A 19,143-nucleotide genomic window follows, 5' to 3' on the forward strand; every position below is an offset into this window, starting at 1 on the left:
TATGATTTTATAAATATGAAAAAATTTAGAGGTAGATACAGTTTTAGTTTGAACAGGAGGCCCTCATGCCATACTCGATCAAACGCTTGTGAAATATCTATAAATGCCGCAGTGCAATATTTTTTACCATCTATCGCACTATGGATATGTCTGACAAGTCTGTGAATTTGTTCTATTGTGCTATGTTTTTGGCGAAAGCCGAATTGATGGTCAGGTATGAGTCTGTTTTGTTGGATAAACGGAGTAAGGCGCTTTAGAAACAGGATTTCCATAAGTTTTGACAGGATCGGAAGTAGACTTATTGGCCGATATGATTTGACGTCTTCTGGGCTTTTCCCTGGTTTCGGTATCATGGAGATTTGTGCTATCTTCCACTGTGGCGGAATAAACCCCCTTATTATCACAGCGTTAAATAGATGACTGAGAAATACAAATCCTTTTGGTGGGAGCTGCTGCAAGGCCATGCCTGTGATTAAATCGTATCCTGGAGCTTTTTTTACTTTTAACTTTGTTATTACATCTCTAACTTCATTAATAGTATATCTTTTAATTGGAAGTTCCAATTGATAAGGCTCTTGTAGAAAATTAATCCTTTGATTCATGACATCAGGCATATTTTGATTATCATTTGATTTAAAGACCTGGTCCAAATGTAACGCAAATGTTTCTGCTTTTTCAATATCGCTTTTTGCCCATGAGTTGTCGATTTTGCGTATAGGTGGTTGATAGACAATCGGTCTGCTGTTCTTTTTTATGGCTTTCCAAAGGGTATATTTTGTATCACATGAAGCACTTAGGTTTTGAAGGTATAGCGACGTGCGATTATTGTTATACTTTAAAAGAAGGGCTTTAACGAGTTTACACAGTTTGTTTAAGCGAGTTTTATCCGCAGGGAATCTTGACTGTTGCCAATGTTTTCTCATCCTACGCTTTTCTTTAATCAGGTATCTAATGTTAAATGGATAATCTTGCTTAACACTTTTAGAAATTGGTGGAGTTGATTCCCATGCAGACATTTGGACACAAGAGTTGAAATGCTCTACTGCTTCAGTTACGTCAGATTCAGTTTTTAACCTGACTTCGGTATTTAGACCAACTGAAATTAGTTGACGGTAACTATTCCAGTCAGTGTTTTTATTATGAAGAATACATTTTTCCATAATTTCACAGCAGTCATTGAGAGTGATTATTATTGGCGAGTGGTCAGATGACAAGTCGAAATTGGACTTACAGGTAGTTGTTTCGATACGTACCCCCTTTGATACCGCAAAATCAATTAAGTCAGGTATTTTTTTTCTATCTGTTGGCCAATATGTGGGTTCACCTGTTGAGATTGTGTGGAGGTTGAGTACATTTATTGCTTCGAAGAGTTGACGTCCTTTTGGAGATATTAGGCGGGAACCCCATTTTAAGTGTTTAGCATTAAAATCTCCGCCTACTAGGAACCTAGGTCCAAGCAGCTGAAAAAATGATATGTACATATCTTTCGTGATACTGTGGCGCGGTGGGCTGTAGAGTGATGAGAAAGTCATGTCGCCTTCTTTAGTTTGTACTACAATGTTTGTTGCCTGGATTTCATTCTTGCAATATGGTTTTGCTTCATAATGTTTTATCGAGTTCCTTATGAGGACCGCAGAGCCACCATTTCCTTTACCACTGGGATGCATTGTGTGATAAAGTTCGTAGTTTGGAATTTTAAAGAAACTACGCGTCGTGAAATGGGTTTCTGATACTAGCATTATGTCGACCTGGTTTAATTTTAAAAATGCTTTTATTTCGATAGCATGTTTTGATAGACCATTAGCGTTCCATATGACTACTACTAAATCAAGAATTTTGTTTAGTCGTCAAGTTGATCAGTAAATTTGTCATTACTACGATTTGTTGCATCATTTGCTTCAACAGTGATGTCATCTCACAGAATTCTTCCACAAAATTATTTGGAATTGGTGAAAGCTTCTCCTCTGTTTCGCTACTGGTGTTTGACTTCACTATTTGTGCGAATGTTTCAGGTGAATGAGAAGTCGTGATGTGTTTTTTGTTTAGCGAAGGAAGAGGATTTTCTTGAATTTGTACTTCCGGCGCCCTAGGTCTTAGTTGGGGATACATTTTTTTTTGCAGGTTTTTATATATTTGACATCCTTTGTAGTTGGCCGGATGATTTCCTTCACATAGAACACATTTGACATCATTGGATCTGCTTTTCCTTTCGCAATTTACAGAAGCATGATTTCCAGCGCACTTGATGCATTTAGGTTTGCGGTGACAGTATCCTTTTGTGTGCCCATACTGTTGGCAGTTTGCACATTGAGGGATTTCCCGTTTCGGGTGAGGTGGTTCAAATGTAACTGTAGTATACAAGAGTTTCTTAACCAAATAAATATCCTTATTATTTAGGTTTGGTGCAAGTTCAATAATAAACATGGGGAGAGGTTCACCTGACCCTCTACGTTTAATGTTCCAAACGTTTACAGCCGTATGTTCATGCTCCAGAAGTGCATTTTTGATTTCATCAATATCGGTTGAATGATGCAAATTTTTCAATATAACCCTAAAGCTTCTCTCTGTTTTTGGTTTGTAAGTGTAGAATTCAGTGTTTTTTAACTCCAACTGCTTTACAATGCTTACGTAAGAGTCAGATGTAGAAGGTTGAACTCTTACTTGACTTGGATTTAGCACTTTTAAGTCGAATTGATTTGCCGCATGTTCGTTTAACACATCTATTAGAGGCTTGATACAATGTACCTTATCAATAAATATAGGTGGAGGTTTCATTAATTTTGGATCCGTATCATTATTTTTTAACGATTCTTCAGTTTCTTCAGAGTCATCTTCCTGGAGATCTGCGTATCGGTTTGGTTTGACGGGTTCATTTAGCCAGTATGAGTCTAGCTTGATTTGTTTTTGGCTTACTTGATGATTTTTACTTGGACTATCGCGTTGACGTTTACGGTTATTAACTACTGTCCAAGTGTCGTTAACAGAGGTTTCGTTTCTGGTGGCTGCAGCTTGATTCGATCCTTTATTTTGGAGGAGGTTATTTTTTTCTTCATTATACAATTTTTGAAGCTGTTGTTGAAGTAGTTGAATTTGTTGTTGTATATTTTTCACCTGAACTGATTTAGCCTTTTTCTCTTTTAGATGACCCGAAGTCGCATTGCTTGACGCCTGCCGCGTGTTCATATTAGTTTCTTTGCGTGTATTGGATAGTATTGTTTCGTGTTGATTTGGTGATCTAAGTTTTATATTATCGTTTTTATTATTTATTAATTTAATTTTGTTAGCGATGGCGATTTCACTAGCTATTTTTGTTATGCTTGATTCGATTTTTGAATTTTCTAAAAGTTTGTTTGGGGAATGATTTATTATTTTAGAGTCATCAGTGTTTAGTGTTATATAGCCATTTAGGCCATTTTCACTAATTAGAGAGTGCTGACGTACAACTTTTTCGTAATCGCTCATACAATAAATTTACAATATTTTTACAGTAAGTTTATTTAATTTTATTTTAATTATTTAAAAATTTAAATTTATAAATAAGTAAATTTATTTATTTTTATTTATTTATTTTTATTTATTTTTATATAAGTTTGTTTTATTTTACTTTTAGTAAAATAATTGAAAAAAAAATAAATATGTAATATTTGTTTATGTATTTAAATTTAATTCTTGAAAGTTACACTGTGGCAACACTACAAATATAATTTCTTACTTTCGATCATATGCTGTCTCTATCAGCTGTTTGAGCAAAACTTAATTTTGATTTATTTTGTGTTGGCTTTGTTATTTCTTTGCAAACTTAAAATTTAATTTGATTAACAAAAAATTTTTTATATTACAGAAAAACTGATTAACACCGTCCACTGGCACTGTTTTTTCACAGATTCCTTCATTTAAGGTCTATTGATCAAATTATCATAACTTTGAAATTTAAATTTAACTATTTCTAATCAAAAAAGACAAAAGTTACGGAGTGAACACTTTTTGCGCGCGCTTTCGGTAATTGATCAGCTATTATATTATATTTGAACAAATAACATTCAAATTGTCGTCCCTGATCTGTGGTTACACGTAATTGCACGCCAATTCTTGCAATCCAGGTGGAATAGAATGCGAAGGCTACATTTTCAGCAGAAATATCCTGCAATGGACAAACCTCAGACCAGCGTGAGAAACGATCGATCATTGTCAAACAGTAACGAAAACCTCTACAGCATGGCAGTGGTCCGACAATGTCCATGTTGACGTGGTCGAAACGAGACGAAGCAGCTAGATACTGCTGAATGGGTACCTTGTTGTGGCGGTGAATTTTGCTTTTTTGACAAGCAATGCAGGATTTGGCTTAAATAGCACAATTTTTCTTCATATTAGGCCAAATAAACTTTTCTGCTAATAATTTGTGAGTTCTTTTACCATTTGAGTGGGAAAGGTTGTGGATCGAGTCAAAAGCGATTTTGCGAAAATACTTCGTCAAGACTGGACGAACGTTCCCGGTAGAAATGTCGCAGTACACTGATACATCAGAGTTTGGTAAGGTGAAGGACTTGATTTGCAAGCTGGAGTCTCCATTGAGAAGCCTTTTAACTTCTTCATCAGTCGTTTGCTGGCAGGAAAGTTCTTTATAATTAATTGTCTCGCTAGAATGAATAGCTTCTATACTCGAGAGAGCATCTACAACGATGTTATCTTTACCAGAGATATGGCGGATGTCCGTTGTGTAACGACCTTTCCGGCCTCTACCGCGGCCGGGGTATACTCAGCGGATACCAGGGTTCAGTACAAGAACTCAACAACAAAGAGCTAGAAATTGGAAAGAAAACTATAGGTCTAAGAAGTTTCCTTGTAAACGAAGATGAGAGGTGCAGTAATGTAATTTAATTTTTTTCTAATTTTTTTTTCTTTTATTTATAACTACAAATTTCCAAGTACAAATTTTCAATTACGATCAATAAAATATCTAAAAGAAATTAATTAACAAAGTAATTTTTTTTTTTCGCGTATCAATTTTTTTTTACATATTTCCCCTCGCAACTATTCACTTATTTTTGTGATAATGAAAACTACGAAGTAAAAAAAACAAATCACACTCACCGCAGTTGTAGTGATGACGTCACCGCTCCTCTACTGTACCTGAGATATGTTTTAAACAAAAAAAAAAACCCAACCAAAGTTGAATCTCTATATCATAAATATTTACAAATATACGGGGGTGGAGAAAAAAAAATTAATAGGCTATATTAAATTACAAATAATTATAAAAATACATTACACGATTTATACCGTATATTCTAAATTTTTATGGATATTCTTAGTTATTTTATAAAAGAAAATTAAATCGGAGTACATAAAAAAAAAAACTAAGTAAATAGATAACTAATGTAATAAGTAACAGTATTCATTTAACATACTTCAATTAATTATATTTAAATTTCATGGATATTCTTAGTTATTATATAAAAGAAAATTAAATCGGAGTACTTTCAAAAAAAAAACTAAGTAAATAGATAATTAATGCAATAAGTAATTTATTTAGTTATTATTGCTATTCTGGCAATTGTTGCCGTCGCCGTTGCTGTCCCAGGTGTCAGCTTGATTTTTTCACATTCAATGCATTCGATACTTGATTTATTGATATTAAAAAAAACGTTCATTGGATATATATTATTGAAATATAAGAATTGTTAGATGTTAACTCTTTTCTATTGTTTAATTTCGTATTTATAATTTAGTTAGTAATATATTTGAATTTCTTTAAACACTTCATTTGGTTTCCTTTGTGGTTAATAATGTAACATATTCTGCGGTAAAGCAAAGGCACTAGAGATGGACACACGTCTCTCAAAAAAAAATTGGTTTTTTTTTATATAACTTTTTTTTTATTTAAAATACTTGATAGTTGTTATGGTATAAAACACTGTTCCAGAGTATAAATTTATATATTAGCAACTTCACGCCGCTTCCGATAAGAATTTCATATATATATCTTTTTTTTTTATTTCTTTTGTATTCTTTGCGGATCACTGAAGTTAAACTCTGTCATACGTTCTGCCCGTTCCGTCCGAATGCTCCTTTTATTTCTTTTTTTTCTAACTGCTTAACTCAGACTTTTTAATCCGCCGTTTCGCGGTCAATAAACTCAAGCTTTCAAAAAAAAAGCTTCCAATTACTTTGCTGTTGGTTATTCTTTCGTCTGTAGTCTTGCGCTGTTTATGCTGCACACTCTTTTCTATTCCTTTCTCTATTTCCCGCTGCAATATTTTGGCGATCAAACGAAAATGAAAAAAAAGCAAATAAAAATGACATCTCTCACGTTGCTGTTTCCTTTTTTTTTTTGTTTTGATTTGTTCCATAAATGTGTTTGGGTGCTAGTTTTTTTTTCTTAACTATTATTATTAAAAAAAGAATTTATTTACTAAAGTATGATGGATAAACCGAGAGGACATGTTAAATGTTATTATTCTATAAGTTTCTTTATTGTGGCATAGTTCTACTTTCTTAAGAATTTCCGCTTACATCCAGCAACTTCTTTCACAACACAACTCCACTGACATTATTGCTGTAGATCAGCCGTAAGGATTCGAGGTGATATCAATGAAATATTTGTCAATCAGTGCTTTTAATTACTTACTTATCCTAGGTCCTCAACGCTTGTAGATCAATTTTATTTTTACTGTAAAATTGATCATTACAGTTGTAAATTGGCTCAAGAAATCCAAGTGTCGGATTTGTTTCGGACTAGCATTGTCAAGCTTCTTGGTGAAAGCATACTGAAGCGGTTTATAATCTGTGTAGATGAAAAACTCTCTGCCTTCTAACATATGGCGAAAATGCTTCAGGCTTTTGAAAGCAGCTAAAAGCTCTCTGTCGTAAGTGCAATAATTTCGCTGGGCGTGAGTCAGACGCTCGGAGTAAAAACCTAGCGGTTGGAAACTTCCTTCAACTAGCTGCTGCAACACAGCGCCTACGGCAATGTTTGATGCATCCACCATAAGAGGCAATTGAGTGTTTGATTTTGGAAAAGTGATTTTGCTTGTGTTCCTCAATGTTCTTTGATGCTATTAGAATATCATCAAGATACGCAAAAGCAAAATTAAAATCACGTATAATGTGGTCCATAAAACGTCGAAAAGTTTGACCAGCATTGCGTAATCCAAACGTCATTTGAACGAATTCCAACATTCCGAATGGTGTGGTGATAGCTGTTTTGGAAAGATCTGTAGGATGAACAGGAATCTGGTGATTAGCTTTACGAAGATCAATAGTCGAGAAAACATTGCAATGCTCTAGTCAATGTGTGAAATCATGTATATGGGTCATTCTTTTACAAACCGGACGGATTTTGGCAAAATATGACCTCATGATCTTCGATTTGGCTGAAATTTTTTATGAGCTTCTTTCATAAAATAAGAAGACCCGTATCTCGGGAAAAAATTTTGTGATTTTTTTTCTAGGAGATATGGACCCATTGGGTTTTGAGAATTGGCATATTAGACACATTTTCAAATGGCTATATCTCAAGTTCTATAAAAGCTACAAACTTGAAATTTACAGCGTTTCAAAGATAATTGATTGAGCTTTTATGAAATTGTTTCAACAATTAAAGTTGTTTATATTTAAGTACTAATATTAACTATTAAATTTCAAAAAAAAATTTTTCTTAAAATATATCCTCTGGGATTCTATTTTTTATATTTTATTTAGATTCAGTTTTAAATTTTACTACGAAATAAAAATTTTTAGGATGCCGTTATTTTTGAAATTTTTTAATATTTTTTTTTCTCCCGCAAAACACATCAAGCACATGCGTACTACATTTTCATTGAATGAATTTTCAAAGAATATACTACATATATTCTTATATAATATTTTTGATTCGATAAGTAATAAAATTCTACATAAAACCCAAAAATTTCAGGACGATATTGTAATTAGAAGTACTTTTAAAAATTTATTTATCCTTCATATCACACCAAACACATACACACGATTTTTCAGTAAAAAAAAAACGAATATGTCACACAAATTTTTTTTTTTAGTTTTGATTCAAATTAATATAGAAATTCTACTTCAAAAATAAATATTTCGACTGTAATATTCATTTTAGAAGTAATTAAAAAAAATTAATTAATCAGGTGTCCTTCACGTTACTCATACTCACCAAAGTACCATAAAATCAATTTTCGAAGGAAAACTATACAAAAATGTTTACTTTTTATTCCTCAATTGAGTTTATAATTAAATTCTACATAAAGGACGTTAGTATTCTCAAAAGTATTTTTATTGAATAAATAAATCACAAATTTAAAATTTTTAATATTCCTGCGGATACCTCTAAGAATAGCGATGAAGAAGATGACTCGCATCAATTTCAAAAAATCTGCAGGAAAATTTTAATGGCACAGCAGATAGAACTATGAAAATAAAAATATTATTGGTCTATCCGAAAGGGTCACGACTTACTTCTCAAACGCTACAAAATGTATGACTACTGTTGCTAAAAACTTACTTCAGAGAAATGAATCTTAGAAGACCCAAATCCAAAAAGCCACCACTAGGAAAATATGTAACCAATAGAATTTTAAATTTTTACGAATGTGAAGAAAACAGTCAAGTAATGCCGGGGAAAAAAATCTGCGTATCCTTATGAATTGACGGATAAAGAACACAAATGCGAAAACGGTATATTCTAAACAATTTGAAGGAGTTGCATACACCTTTCAAACTCAACCATCCAGACCTGTAATGTAGTTTTTCAAAATTTGCATCTTTACGACCACAACATTGCATTCTTGCAGGAGCAAGAAGCACATATTCAGTTTGTGTGTGCTCCATACACGAAAACATACGATTAATGGTATATGGAGTGAATATAAAAGCACTGACTGCATGTAGTAGAAAACCGATAAATAACTATAAAGATTGCCTACAGCGCATGATTTGCAATATTTCACGCACAGAATGTTTTCTAGGAATCTGTGCCAAATTTCTTGGAACTGAAAATATCAATGAACAACTTCTGGAGATATTTGATGACAACATGATTGACACCGTTAAATACAAACAATGGGATTGTGAAGAGATAAGCACATTAAAAACTGTAGCATATCTACATATTAACAAAATAAACAAAATAATTATTTGTTAATGGTAATATGATGACATACGTTACTGGCACATGCCAAAAACAAAGACATTGATCACACACTTGCCATGTGAAGAAGCGCAAAAGAAAAGTAATTTGATTCTTTTGTTTTGCGCAAATGAAATTCGTAAAGTGCATTAACTTGCATTGGAATTTCATTATTTAGTATTTCGGGTAATTATTAAATAATAATAATAAATTCATATTTTTAAATTAATTGAAATGCATATTAAGCATTTTTATATGAAAAATTACTAGGCGAACATAATATTCAGGTAGGTTAGTGTTTAAGTTAGAATAAGTATAAATACTGTACAAATTTAATAAAGAATTCAGATTCAAACAGAACATTGAGTCTTACTAATCATTTGTTTAAGTTGCCTAGTTGTAACATAGCTTTATTCGCCTCGTTACGAACAAGAAAGGCGCCTCGCTGCGCTAGGAAAAATTTATAGTACAACTAATAAAACCAAATCTTATTACATGGCGATCCTGCGAATAAAGATCCTGAGATCTTCAGAGAACTAAGTAGAACTTAATTCAGATTTCAGTAATGAAGATGAAGGACTTTCTAATGAAGAGCAACATAAAAATACCAAAACAGAAGTTGACAAAAGCGAATATATTGCAGAAGACACAATAATTAAAGCGGCAACAATACAGCTAACAGCAACTAGAATACCGATTCTGTAACAGGGCTAAGTCAATAAGAAAATATAATGTAGATGATAACACTACAAACTATATAATATTAAAATTTATAGAAAATATTAATAGCTGTAAGTTTCTAATCGACACAGGTGCAGATATATCCATTATAAAAAACACTGTTCTGCACGAAAATATTTTAATAAATAAAAGTAAAAAATGTTTACTAAAAGGAATTAACGAGAATCACACAGAGACTATAGGTACAACAAAATTAAATATCAAATTAAACAATCAGGCGATAGTATCTCACAACTTCAATGTTGTAGAAGAAAATTTCCCAATCCTAACTGATGGTATTATTGGAAGGAACTTATTAACAAAACTATCAGCCGTAATTAATTACGAGACTTTTACAGTCCACTTGTTCTTCGGAACAACAAATTATGAATTTCCTTTGTATACTAAACTACCACAAAATAAAGAAATTACAATATTGGCAAGAACAGAACAGGTGATACCACTGAATATAAAAAGAACTTTTGACAGTGTCGTACTAAATAGAGAAATAACCACTGGAGTATTCATAGCGAATACTATAATACCAGCAAAGGGGATAGCTCACATAAAAGTACTAAATACAAACGACTACGATGTCGATTTAGTAAATATACAGTGTGAAATAGAACCACTAAGTAACTACAATGTTGTACAATGTACACAAAAATTCACTAAACGAAACTGATTCAAGCAAATACTTAAAAATATTAATACTTCCTCAATAGATCCAAAAGCTGAATCCGAATTGCATCGGATAATTGAACAGTTTCAGGACATTTTTCATTTGGATAATGAAAAACTATCGGTAAATAATTTTTATAAACAAAAATTACAACCTACAGATAGAAGTCCAGTATATATAAAAAATTACAGACTTCCACAAACACAGCAGAATGAAATAGATAGGCAAGTGAAAGAACTCTTAAACAATGACATTATTGAAAATTCACACAGTCCATATAACTCACCTTTACTATTAGTACCAAAAAAGAGCAATCCTAAAGACGACAACAAAAAGTGGAGATTAGTGGTAGACTTTAGGAAACTAAATGAAAAAATAAATAATGACAAGTTCCCACTAACAAGGTTAGAAGACGTACTAGATTTGCTAGGTAGAGCAAAGTATTTCTCTACACTAGATATGACCAACTCTTTTCATCAAATTTAACTCCAAAAAGAGTCGAGACAGTTGACTGCCTTTTCAACCAATACAGATCATTACCAATTTAAACGGTTACCCTTCGGTCTGAAAATCTTGTAATATATTTTTATTTAATATATTTTATTTTATAATGAAATAAAAGACTTGAGTTTTTCTACCAATTGATCCAAGGAATTTGGAAAACCTATTGGAGAAACTCGTATCTTTACATTGTGGTGTAGTTTACAATCTACAATGTGTTCTAAAAATTCCTGTTTGTCTCCATCTCTAATCTTTTGGCCGTAGATATTCAATCTCCTTAAGAAGGAATTTAATTCTTCTTGTTTTCCCGTGAATATGGGCAGTAGCTTTTCTACGCTTTCAATTACTGCGTCGTATGTCGCCATTGTATTTGTTATATTTGTACTGTTACTAATGTTGCTTGGTATGTGATTACTTTGGTTTGTAGTTTGCGTATTTTGCTCAGGTGTTGTCATAGTTAAAAGATACTTTCTTGTCTGTATATATTTTTCTAGGAAGACCTCTTTTAAGACGGAAACCTCTTCTAATTTATTTGTGATATAAATCGATTAGGCAAGAGTTTTTAGATAGTCTAATCTATCTAATTTGGTAGCTACAGTGGGTTTTGTATACCCTCTAATACTAGCCTTTTTAGCGTTTTTTAGAATAACCTGAACCTCACTTATATACACGGCAATATTTTCCATAAATCAAGCAGAGAAAAAAAATCAGTAAGACGATGGTAAAACAAATCAATGAAGATAAAAAGAGTGGTATATATTTAAAGGAATAACAATTGGTTATGAAACAAAATTCGCTTTAATTTATTTAGTTTATAAGTTTAGTATTTTTACATAGTGTTAATATGTATTTATTGAAGAGAGAGAAAAAAAAATTTTATATATATATTTTTAAAAAAAATTATACACTTTACATAGTACAAATTATTAATTCAAATTTTTATTTGTATAAATTTTGAAAAAAAAAAAAAAAAATTTTTTTTTTTTTCTAATATTATTGAATTCATTCATATTTAATATATTGATCTTCAATTTGTTATATATTTATAATATATTAATATTTTTTTTTTTTTTACATAACACAATATAGTAATAATGATGATAAAGAAATAATATAATAGTAATAGTTAATAGTTATAATATTTATACATTGTTTGAATTTAAAGAAGTATGTATATGTTTGTGTACATATTTTTTTATGTAATTATTTATTTTATAGGCAATGTAAAATATTATAAATACAATAATTAAGGTTATTATCACTACCTCTATATTTCCATTTGTGGGGTTTGTTGCACGATTCAGCATATTATTGGTAATTTCTGTCTTCTGTTGGAGGTTGTTGTTTGTGTTGTGTTCATCACTTGAAAACCATCCCATTGTTCTGCACTTTAAATGTTCTGTCTCGATTATGATTTTTGTTGTATTATTATTGTGTTGCTTCACAATATTATAGTTTAGTCAAATTTTCATGTAATTGTGTTTTTATTTAGTAAATATTTATATTTACATTGTTTTACTTCACAATATCTATAAGTATATTTCAATTTAAAATAACATTCAAATTTAGTTTAACTTTTCACTGTATACTGTTATCTAGTTCAGTACATCTTAATTTTATGTTATTTTTAAATTTTTGTTTATCACTTCACAATATACTTTTCATTTAGTTCAGTACATTTTAATTTTATATTACTTTTAAATTTTAGTTTATCACTTTACAATATACTTTTCATTTAGTTCAGTACATTTTAATTTTATATTTTAGTATATTTATATTTTAGAAATTCAAACTAGATAGATGTTCTGGTCCTTGCCAGTTTGGCAGGATCGCCATGTAATATATTTTTATTTAATATATTTTATTTTATAATGAAATAAAAGACGTGTTATTTCTGAATGTTGTCACAAGACTGATTTTATTAAATTTTTATTCTTAACTCTAACATAATTTCTTACCACTAATTTCCAATAGAATCTTATGTATCGATTCTATTGGTTGATACTTAAATTTACTTACGTCTAATTGGTTAATCCAAATTAGACGTACATAATATTTTACAAATATAATTTATTTGCTTACTGGTCATTTACTCATATCTATTTCACAGTGGTACACATTTGGTAACCAACTGTATTGAGGACAAATCATATTGCATGCATTATCGCTTGCAATATGATTTGTGAAATACTTAACACAAATTCATGTGCTGAGCATGCCACTATCCAAATTGCCAAATGCATATTGAAATAATTAAATATGCATACAAATATTTTGTCATAAAGAAATGACAAAATAGACGAGTCAAATTTCTGACTCATAAATTATTTTATATTTATTTTATATTTGGCAATTAGGGTTTTTCGGTCATGCTTGATATTTGAGAGTTTTGGGTTGGCGTGACACATTAAATACCGCACACAACGTATTGTGTGGTCATGGTTAATATGACACTACAATCTCATCAAATAGTTTTCAAAGGATGTTAACCACAGCATTATCAGGATTAAATACAAAAGCGATTCTTTATGTCGATGACATAATTGTTTTTGGGTGTAGCCTTCAACACCATAACAAAAATCTCATAGATGTATTCAGTAGACTACAAAAGTACAATTTAAAATTGAATCCAAAGAAATATTGTTTCCTACAAACAGAAGTAGTTTATTTGGGACATTTAATTACTAGTAAAGGAATCAGAACTGATCCTTCTAAAAATGAGACAGTAAAAAACTACCCAGTACCAAAATCAAAAGATGAAGCTCTACGCTTCGTTGCATTCTGTAATTACTACAGACGATTCATTCAGAATTTCTCTGAAATAGCAAAAAGTTTAAACGACTTACAAAAGAAAGATAAGCCTTTTGTCTGGACAACTCAGTGCCAACAAGATTTCGAAACGCTTAAGAATAAACTATTAAATCCCCCAGTTTTACAGTACCCTGATTTTGAGAAACCTTTTGTTCTCACAACTGATGCATCAAGTCATGCATTAGGAGCAATCCTTTCTCAAGGGGACATAGGTAACGATTTACCAATCTCCTATGCGAGTAAATCACTAAACAAGCATGAATTAAATAAGCCCGTTATAGAAAAAGAATTACTTGCTATTCATTGGGTTATACAATTTTTTAGGCCTTACTTATATGGCAGACAATTCACGGTGGTAACAGACAACAGACCTCTTATATCTTTATTTACGCATAAAAATCCTTCTTCAAAATTAACAAGGATAAGAATAGAACTGACTGATTACAATTTTAATATAGTATACAAGAAGGGAAAATTAAATGCTAACGCAGATGCATTATCCAGAATTGATATTAATTCGAACATACTAAAGAATATGATACCTACAATAAACGATGATGAAGTCTCGAAAAAATTGAATGTTGTAACAAGAAACATGAAAACACAAAATACAATAGTGAATAATAAAGGCGTAGAAAACGATTGCGGCAATATATCCATGAAGTCTGATCAACTATATATGTGGGATTGCACGTCAATTGCAGAAATAAAAAATGTTGCTAAGATAAGGTTCGAACCACTAAAAATAAAAGGATCCAATAAAAAGAAGTATAATAAAAATGAAATGACGTCAAAAATTGAGTACATCGAAAAAGACGATGATACCATCACTGTGAGATGTAGCGATAATACATCGAATCTAGATTCGCTTTTGGAGAAGCTCACATCATTTACGGACAGGCATGATATAAAAATAGTAGCGCTTAAAAATGATGATAATATTTTTAAAATAATGAAAAAACTCGAGTTTAAAGAAAAATATAATACTTTGCAAAAATTTTTAAAGCAACAAGGTCGACCAAACTTAAATATATGTATTTACACACCATTGATAAAAATAACAAAACAACTAAATATGTTTAAAATAATTCAAGAATATCATGAATCTACGCACGCAGGTCATTTAGGAGTTAGAAAAACCTTATTAAAGATTAAACAACGATATATTTGGAAAAACATGAACAAAATGACCAAAGAATATGTTAATAATTGTGATTCTTGTCAACGACACAAAGTTACAACACATACAAAAAAAAAACTGACCATAACTGACACACCTTCATCAAGTTTTGACATAATGTCTATTGACACAGTAGGACCATTAAAATTTTCAAATGGTTACCGGTATATCTTGACTATGCAGTGTGATCTTACAAAATTTGTAATCGCTCACCCTATGGAAACTAAATCTGCAAGGGACATAGCCAAGACAGTAGTAGAACAATGCATCCTAAAATATGGACATTTTAGAGTTTTAAAATCTGATAGAGGTACCGAATTCGTGAATAGCTTATTGCAAGAAATTTGTGAATTATTAAAAATTAAACAAATTTTTAGTACCCCTTATCATCATGAAACTCTAGGTTCCATTGAACGAAATCATAGAGTTCTAAATGAGTTTTTATTAAATCATGCAAATGACCATAACTGGTACCAATGGACACCATATTTTTGTTTCGCATACAACACTTCACCACACACTAGTACCGGATTTTCACCTTTTGAGTTGGTATATGGTAAATTAGCAAATTTACCAAATGACATAGTGCCAGATAGTGAAAAAATATATAATTTTGAAAGTTATGCAAATGAGCTCAAACATAGATTAAAAACAGCTTTAGATAAATCAAAAGAATTATTAAATCTTAGTAAGCTAAATAGAGTAAAAAATAGTTATTGAAGTAACCCCTTAAGATTAAATATAGGAGACTTAGTTTTAATAAAAAATATGAATAGAAAAAAGTTAGATAGCCAGTATTTAGGTCCATTTAAAATAGTTGGACAAAAAGGCGTAAATTCTTCAATAGACAAAAATGGAACAATTATTACTGTCCATAATAATATGTTAAAAAGCTATATTTAAGACAATGTAAAAATAAATTAAAAATGTACAATAATTAACAAACAACGATTTATAAAAAACAAAAAAGAGAAGAAAAAAAAAATAATCATAAGCATGTAATTAGAATATTTTACAAAAAGACAAAAATAATATTAAACTTAAAACAATATCATTTACATACATTAAAAGTTATCTGAGAAATAACAATGTTATTAGAATATGTAAACTGAATATTATGTACTCCAAAGGAATTAAGAACATATTAACAAAGGTAATTAACAAAAAAAAAAAAAATTTTAATTTCTTCAAGAATAAAATAAAACTTTTTTTAAAAAAAAAAAAAGGGTAAGGGTGTAGTATATCTACATATTAACAAAATAAACAAAATAATTATTTGTTAATGGTAATATGATGACATACGTTACTGGCACATGCCAAAAACAAAGACATTGATCACACACTTGCCATGTGAAGAAGCGCAAAAGAAAAGTAATTTGATTCTTTTGTTTTGCGCAAATGAAATTCGTAAAGTGCATTAACTTGCATTGGAATTTCATTATTTAGTATTTCGGGTAATTATTAAATAATAATAATAAATTCATATTTTTAAATTAATTGAAATGCATATTAAGCATTTTTATATGAAAAATTACTAGACGAACATAATATTCAGGTAGGTTAGTGTTTAAGTTAGAATAAGTATAAATACTGTACAAATTTAATAAAGAATTCAGATTCAAACAGAACATTGAGTCTCACTAATCATTTGTTTAAGTTGCCTAGTTGCAACATAGCTTTATTCGCCTCGTTGCGAACAAGAAAGGCGCCTCGCTGCGCTAGGAAAAATTTATAGTACAACTAATAAAACCAAATCTTATTACAAAACGTTGATATCCCAAATAGACGAATATTTGCAATCCTTAACAGATGGTTTAGACAAATTGCTGTTGCATTCTTTTATTGTTAAAAAACACGCAGAGTTTTTAAATGATAAAAAAAGCAACTTAACAAAAACTGAATGCATAGTTTTGAGTGATTTTTCCGAAAATTATGCTTTTATTGTTCAAAACTCTGTTCAAGGTATTCACTGGAATAATAATCAGGCAACAATTCATCCGTTTGCAATATACCACCGTGATGAAAATAAAAAACTGCAAATAAAAAATTTTGTTTGCATATCTGACTGTTTACATCACAACACAACTGCTGTACATTTGTTCCAGAAATACGCTATTAAATTCATTAAAAAAATTAGTACGGATATTAAAAAAACTATTTAGTTTTCCGATGGATCGGGTTCACAATATAAAAATAAAAAGAATTTTATTAATTTAACTCATCACAAAGCGGATGAGCCACACGGCAAAGGACCATGCGACGGCTTAGCTGGTACCTTAAAGAGGAATGCTGCAAGAGCTAGCCTTCAACGAATAAATAATCCAATCCAAACACCAAAGGAATTATTTAACTGGGCTAAGGAATGTTTACCAAATATTGTGTGCCATTTCTCAACGTTAAAAGACTATGAAGTAGAAGAAAATAAGATTAAACACCGCTTTGAAGCAGCTACATCAGTTAAATGCACATTAAAATATCACTGCCTTATTCTTCAGACATTACATATTATATATCAATAATGAAATAAGAATTAAAAAAATTAATATAAAAACCATAAAAAAAATATTTTGTTTTTAGCTCCTAACAGTTTCTTTCCTATAACATTTCTTACCTATTCAGAGTATTTTTTCAACTCTAGCAAAATAACACTTCACCGAAAAAGGTAGGTGTGATTATGTGCTGCAGTTATCTATGTAGTTCGACTAGTATGAAACTAATTAACTTTTCAATTCATCTATATAAGAAAAAAGTTTATCAAACGGTTTAATTATGTTAAAATTCATAATTTAAAAACAGAAATGATGCGGAACTAATTTAAAATGTTATGTTTTATGTATACATTCATTTTAGAAATAAAAAGTAAAAGTATTTGTATCGCTTTCCTTCGAAAATTGATTTCATGGTACTTTGGTGAGTATGAGTAACGTGAAGGACACCTGATTAATTAATTTTTTTTAATTACTTCTAAAATGAATATTACAGTCGAAATATTTATTTTTGAAGTAGAATTTCTATATTAATTTGAATCAAAACTAAAAAAAAAAATTTGTGTGACATATGCGTTTTTTTTTACTGAAAAATCGTGTGTATGTGTTTGGTGTGATATGAAGGATAAATAAATTTTTAAAAGTACTTCTAATTACAATACCGTCCTGAAACTTTTGGGTTTTATGTAGAATTTTATTACTTGTCGAATCAAAAATATTATATAAGAATATATGTAGTATATTCTTTCAAAATTCATTCAATGAAAATGTAGTACGCATGTGCTTGATGTGTTTTGCGGGAGAAAAAAAAATATTAAAAAATTTCAAAAATAACGGCATCCTAAAAATTTTTATTTCGTAGTAAAATTTAAAACTGAATCTAAATAAAATATAAAAAATAGAATCCCAGAGGATATATTTTAAGAAAAATTTTTTTTTGAAATTTAATAGTTAATATTAGTATTTAAATATAAACAACTTTAATTGTTGAAACAATTTCATAAAAGCTCAATCAATTATCTTTGAAACGCTGTAAATTTCAAGTTTGTAGCTTTTATAGAACTTGAGATATATCCATTTGAAAATGTGTCCACTATGCCAATTCTCAAAACCCCATGGGTCCATATCCCCTAGAAAAAAAAACACAAAATTTTTTCCCGAGATACGGGTCTTCTTATTTTATGAAAGGAGCTCATAAAAAAAATTTCAGCCAAATCGGAGATCATGAGGTCAAAAAGGTGTCTGAGTTGTAAAAGACTGACCCATATGCGGAATGGGATAACGGTCTGGCTCGGTAATAGAATTAAGTCTTCTGGAGTCACTGCAAGGTCTCCATTCTCCTTTTTTTTTTTTTTAACCATATACAAAGGACTGGCCCAAGGACTATTAAATGGTCTACAAATTCCAGTGTCAAGGAGAGATTGAATCTCTGCTTTAGCAGCTTTCATCATGTCAGGAGAAAGGCGACGATATTTTGAAGAAACCGGTGGTTCATTAGTGACGATATGATGAAATACATCACGAGTTGAAGCTAAGAAAACTGGCGAATCATTAATGATTACTGGGAATTCCTTTAACAAAGTATGAAATTCATCATCATCATTTATTGGTATCGCCGTTAAAGACAGACGAT

Source organism: Teleopsis dalmanni, chromosome 1, assembly GCF_002237135.1.
Source record: "Teleopsis dalmanni isolate 2A chromosome 1, ASM223713v2, whole genome shotgun sequence".
NCBI classification, from domain to species: Eukaryota; Metazoa; Arthropoda; class Insecta; order Diptera; family Diopsidae; genus Teleopsis; species Teleopsis dalmanni.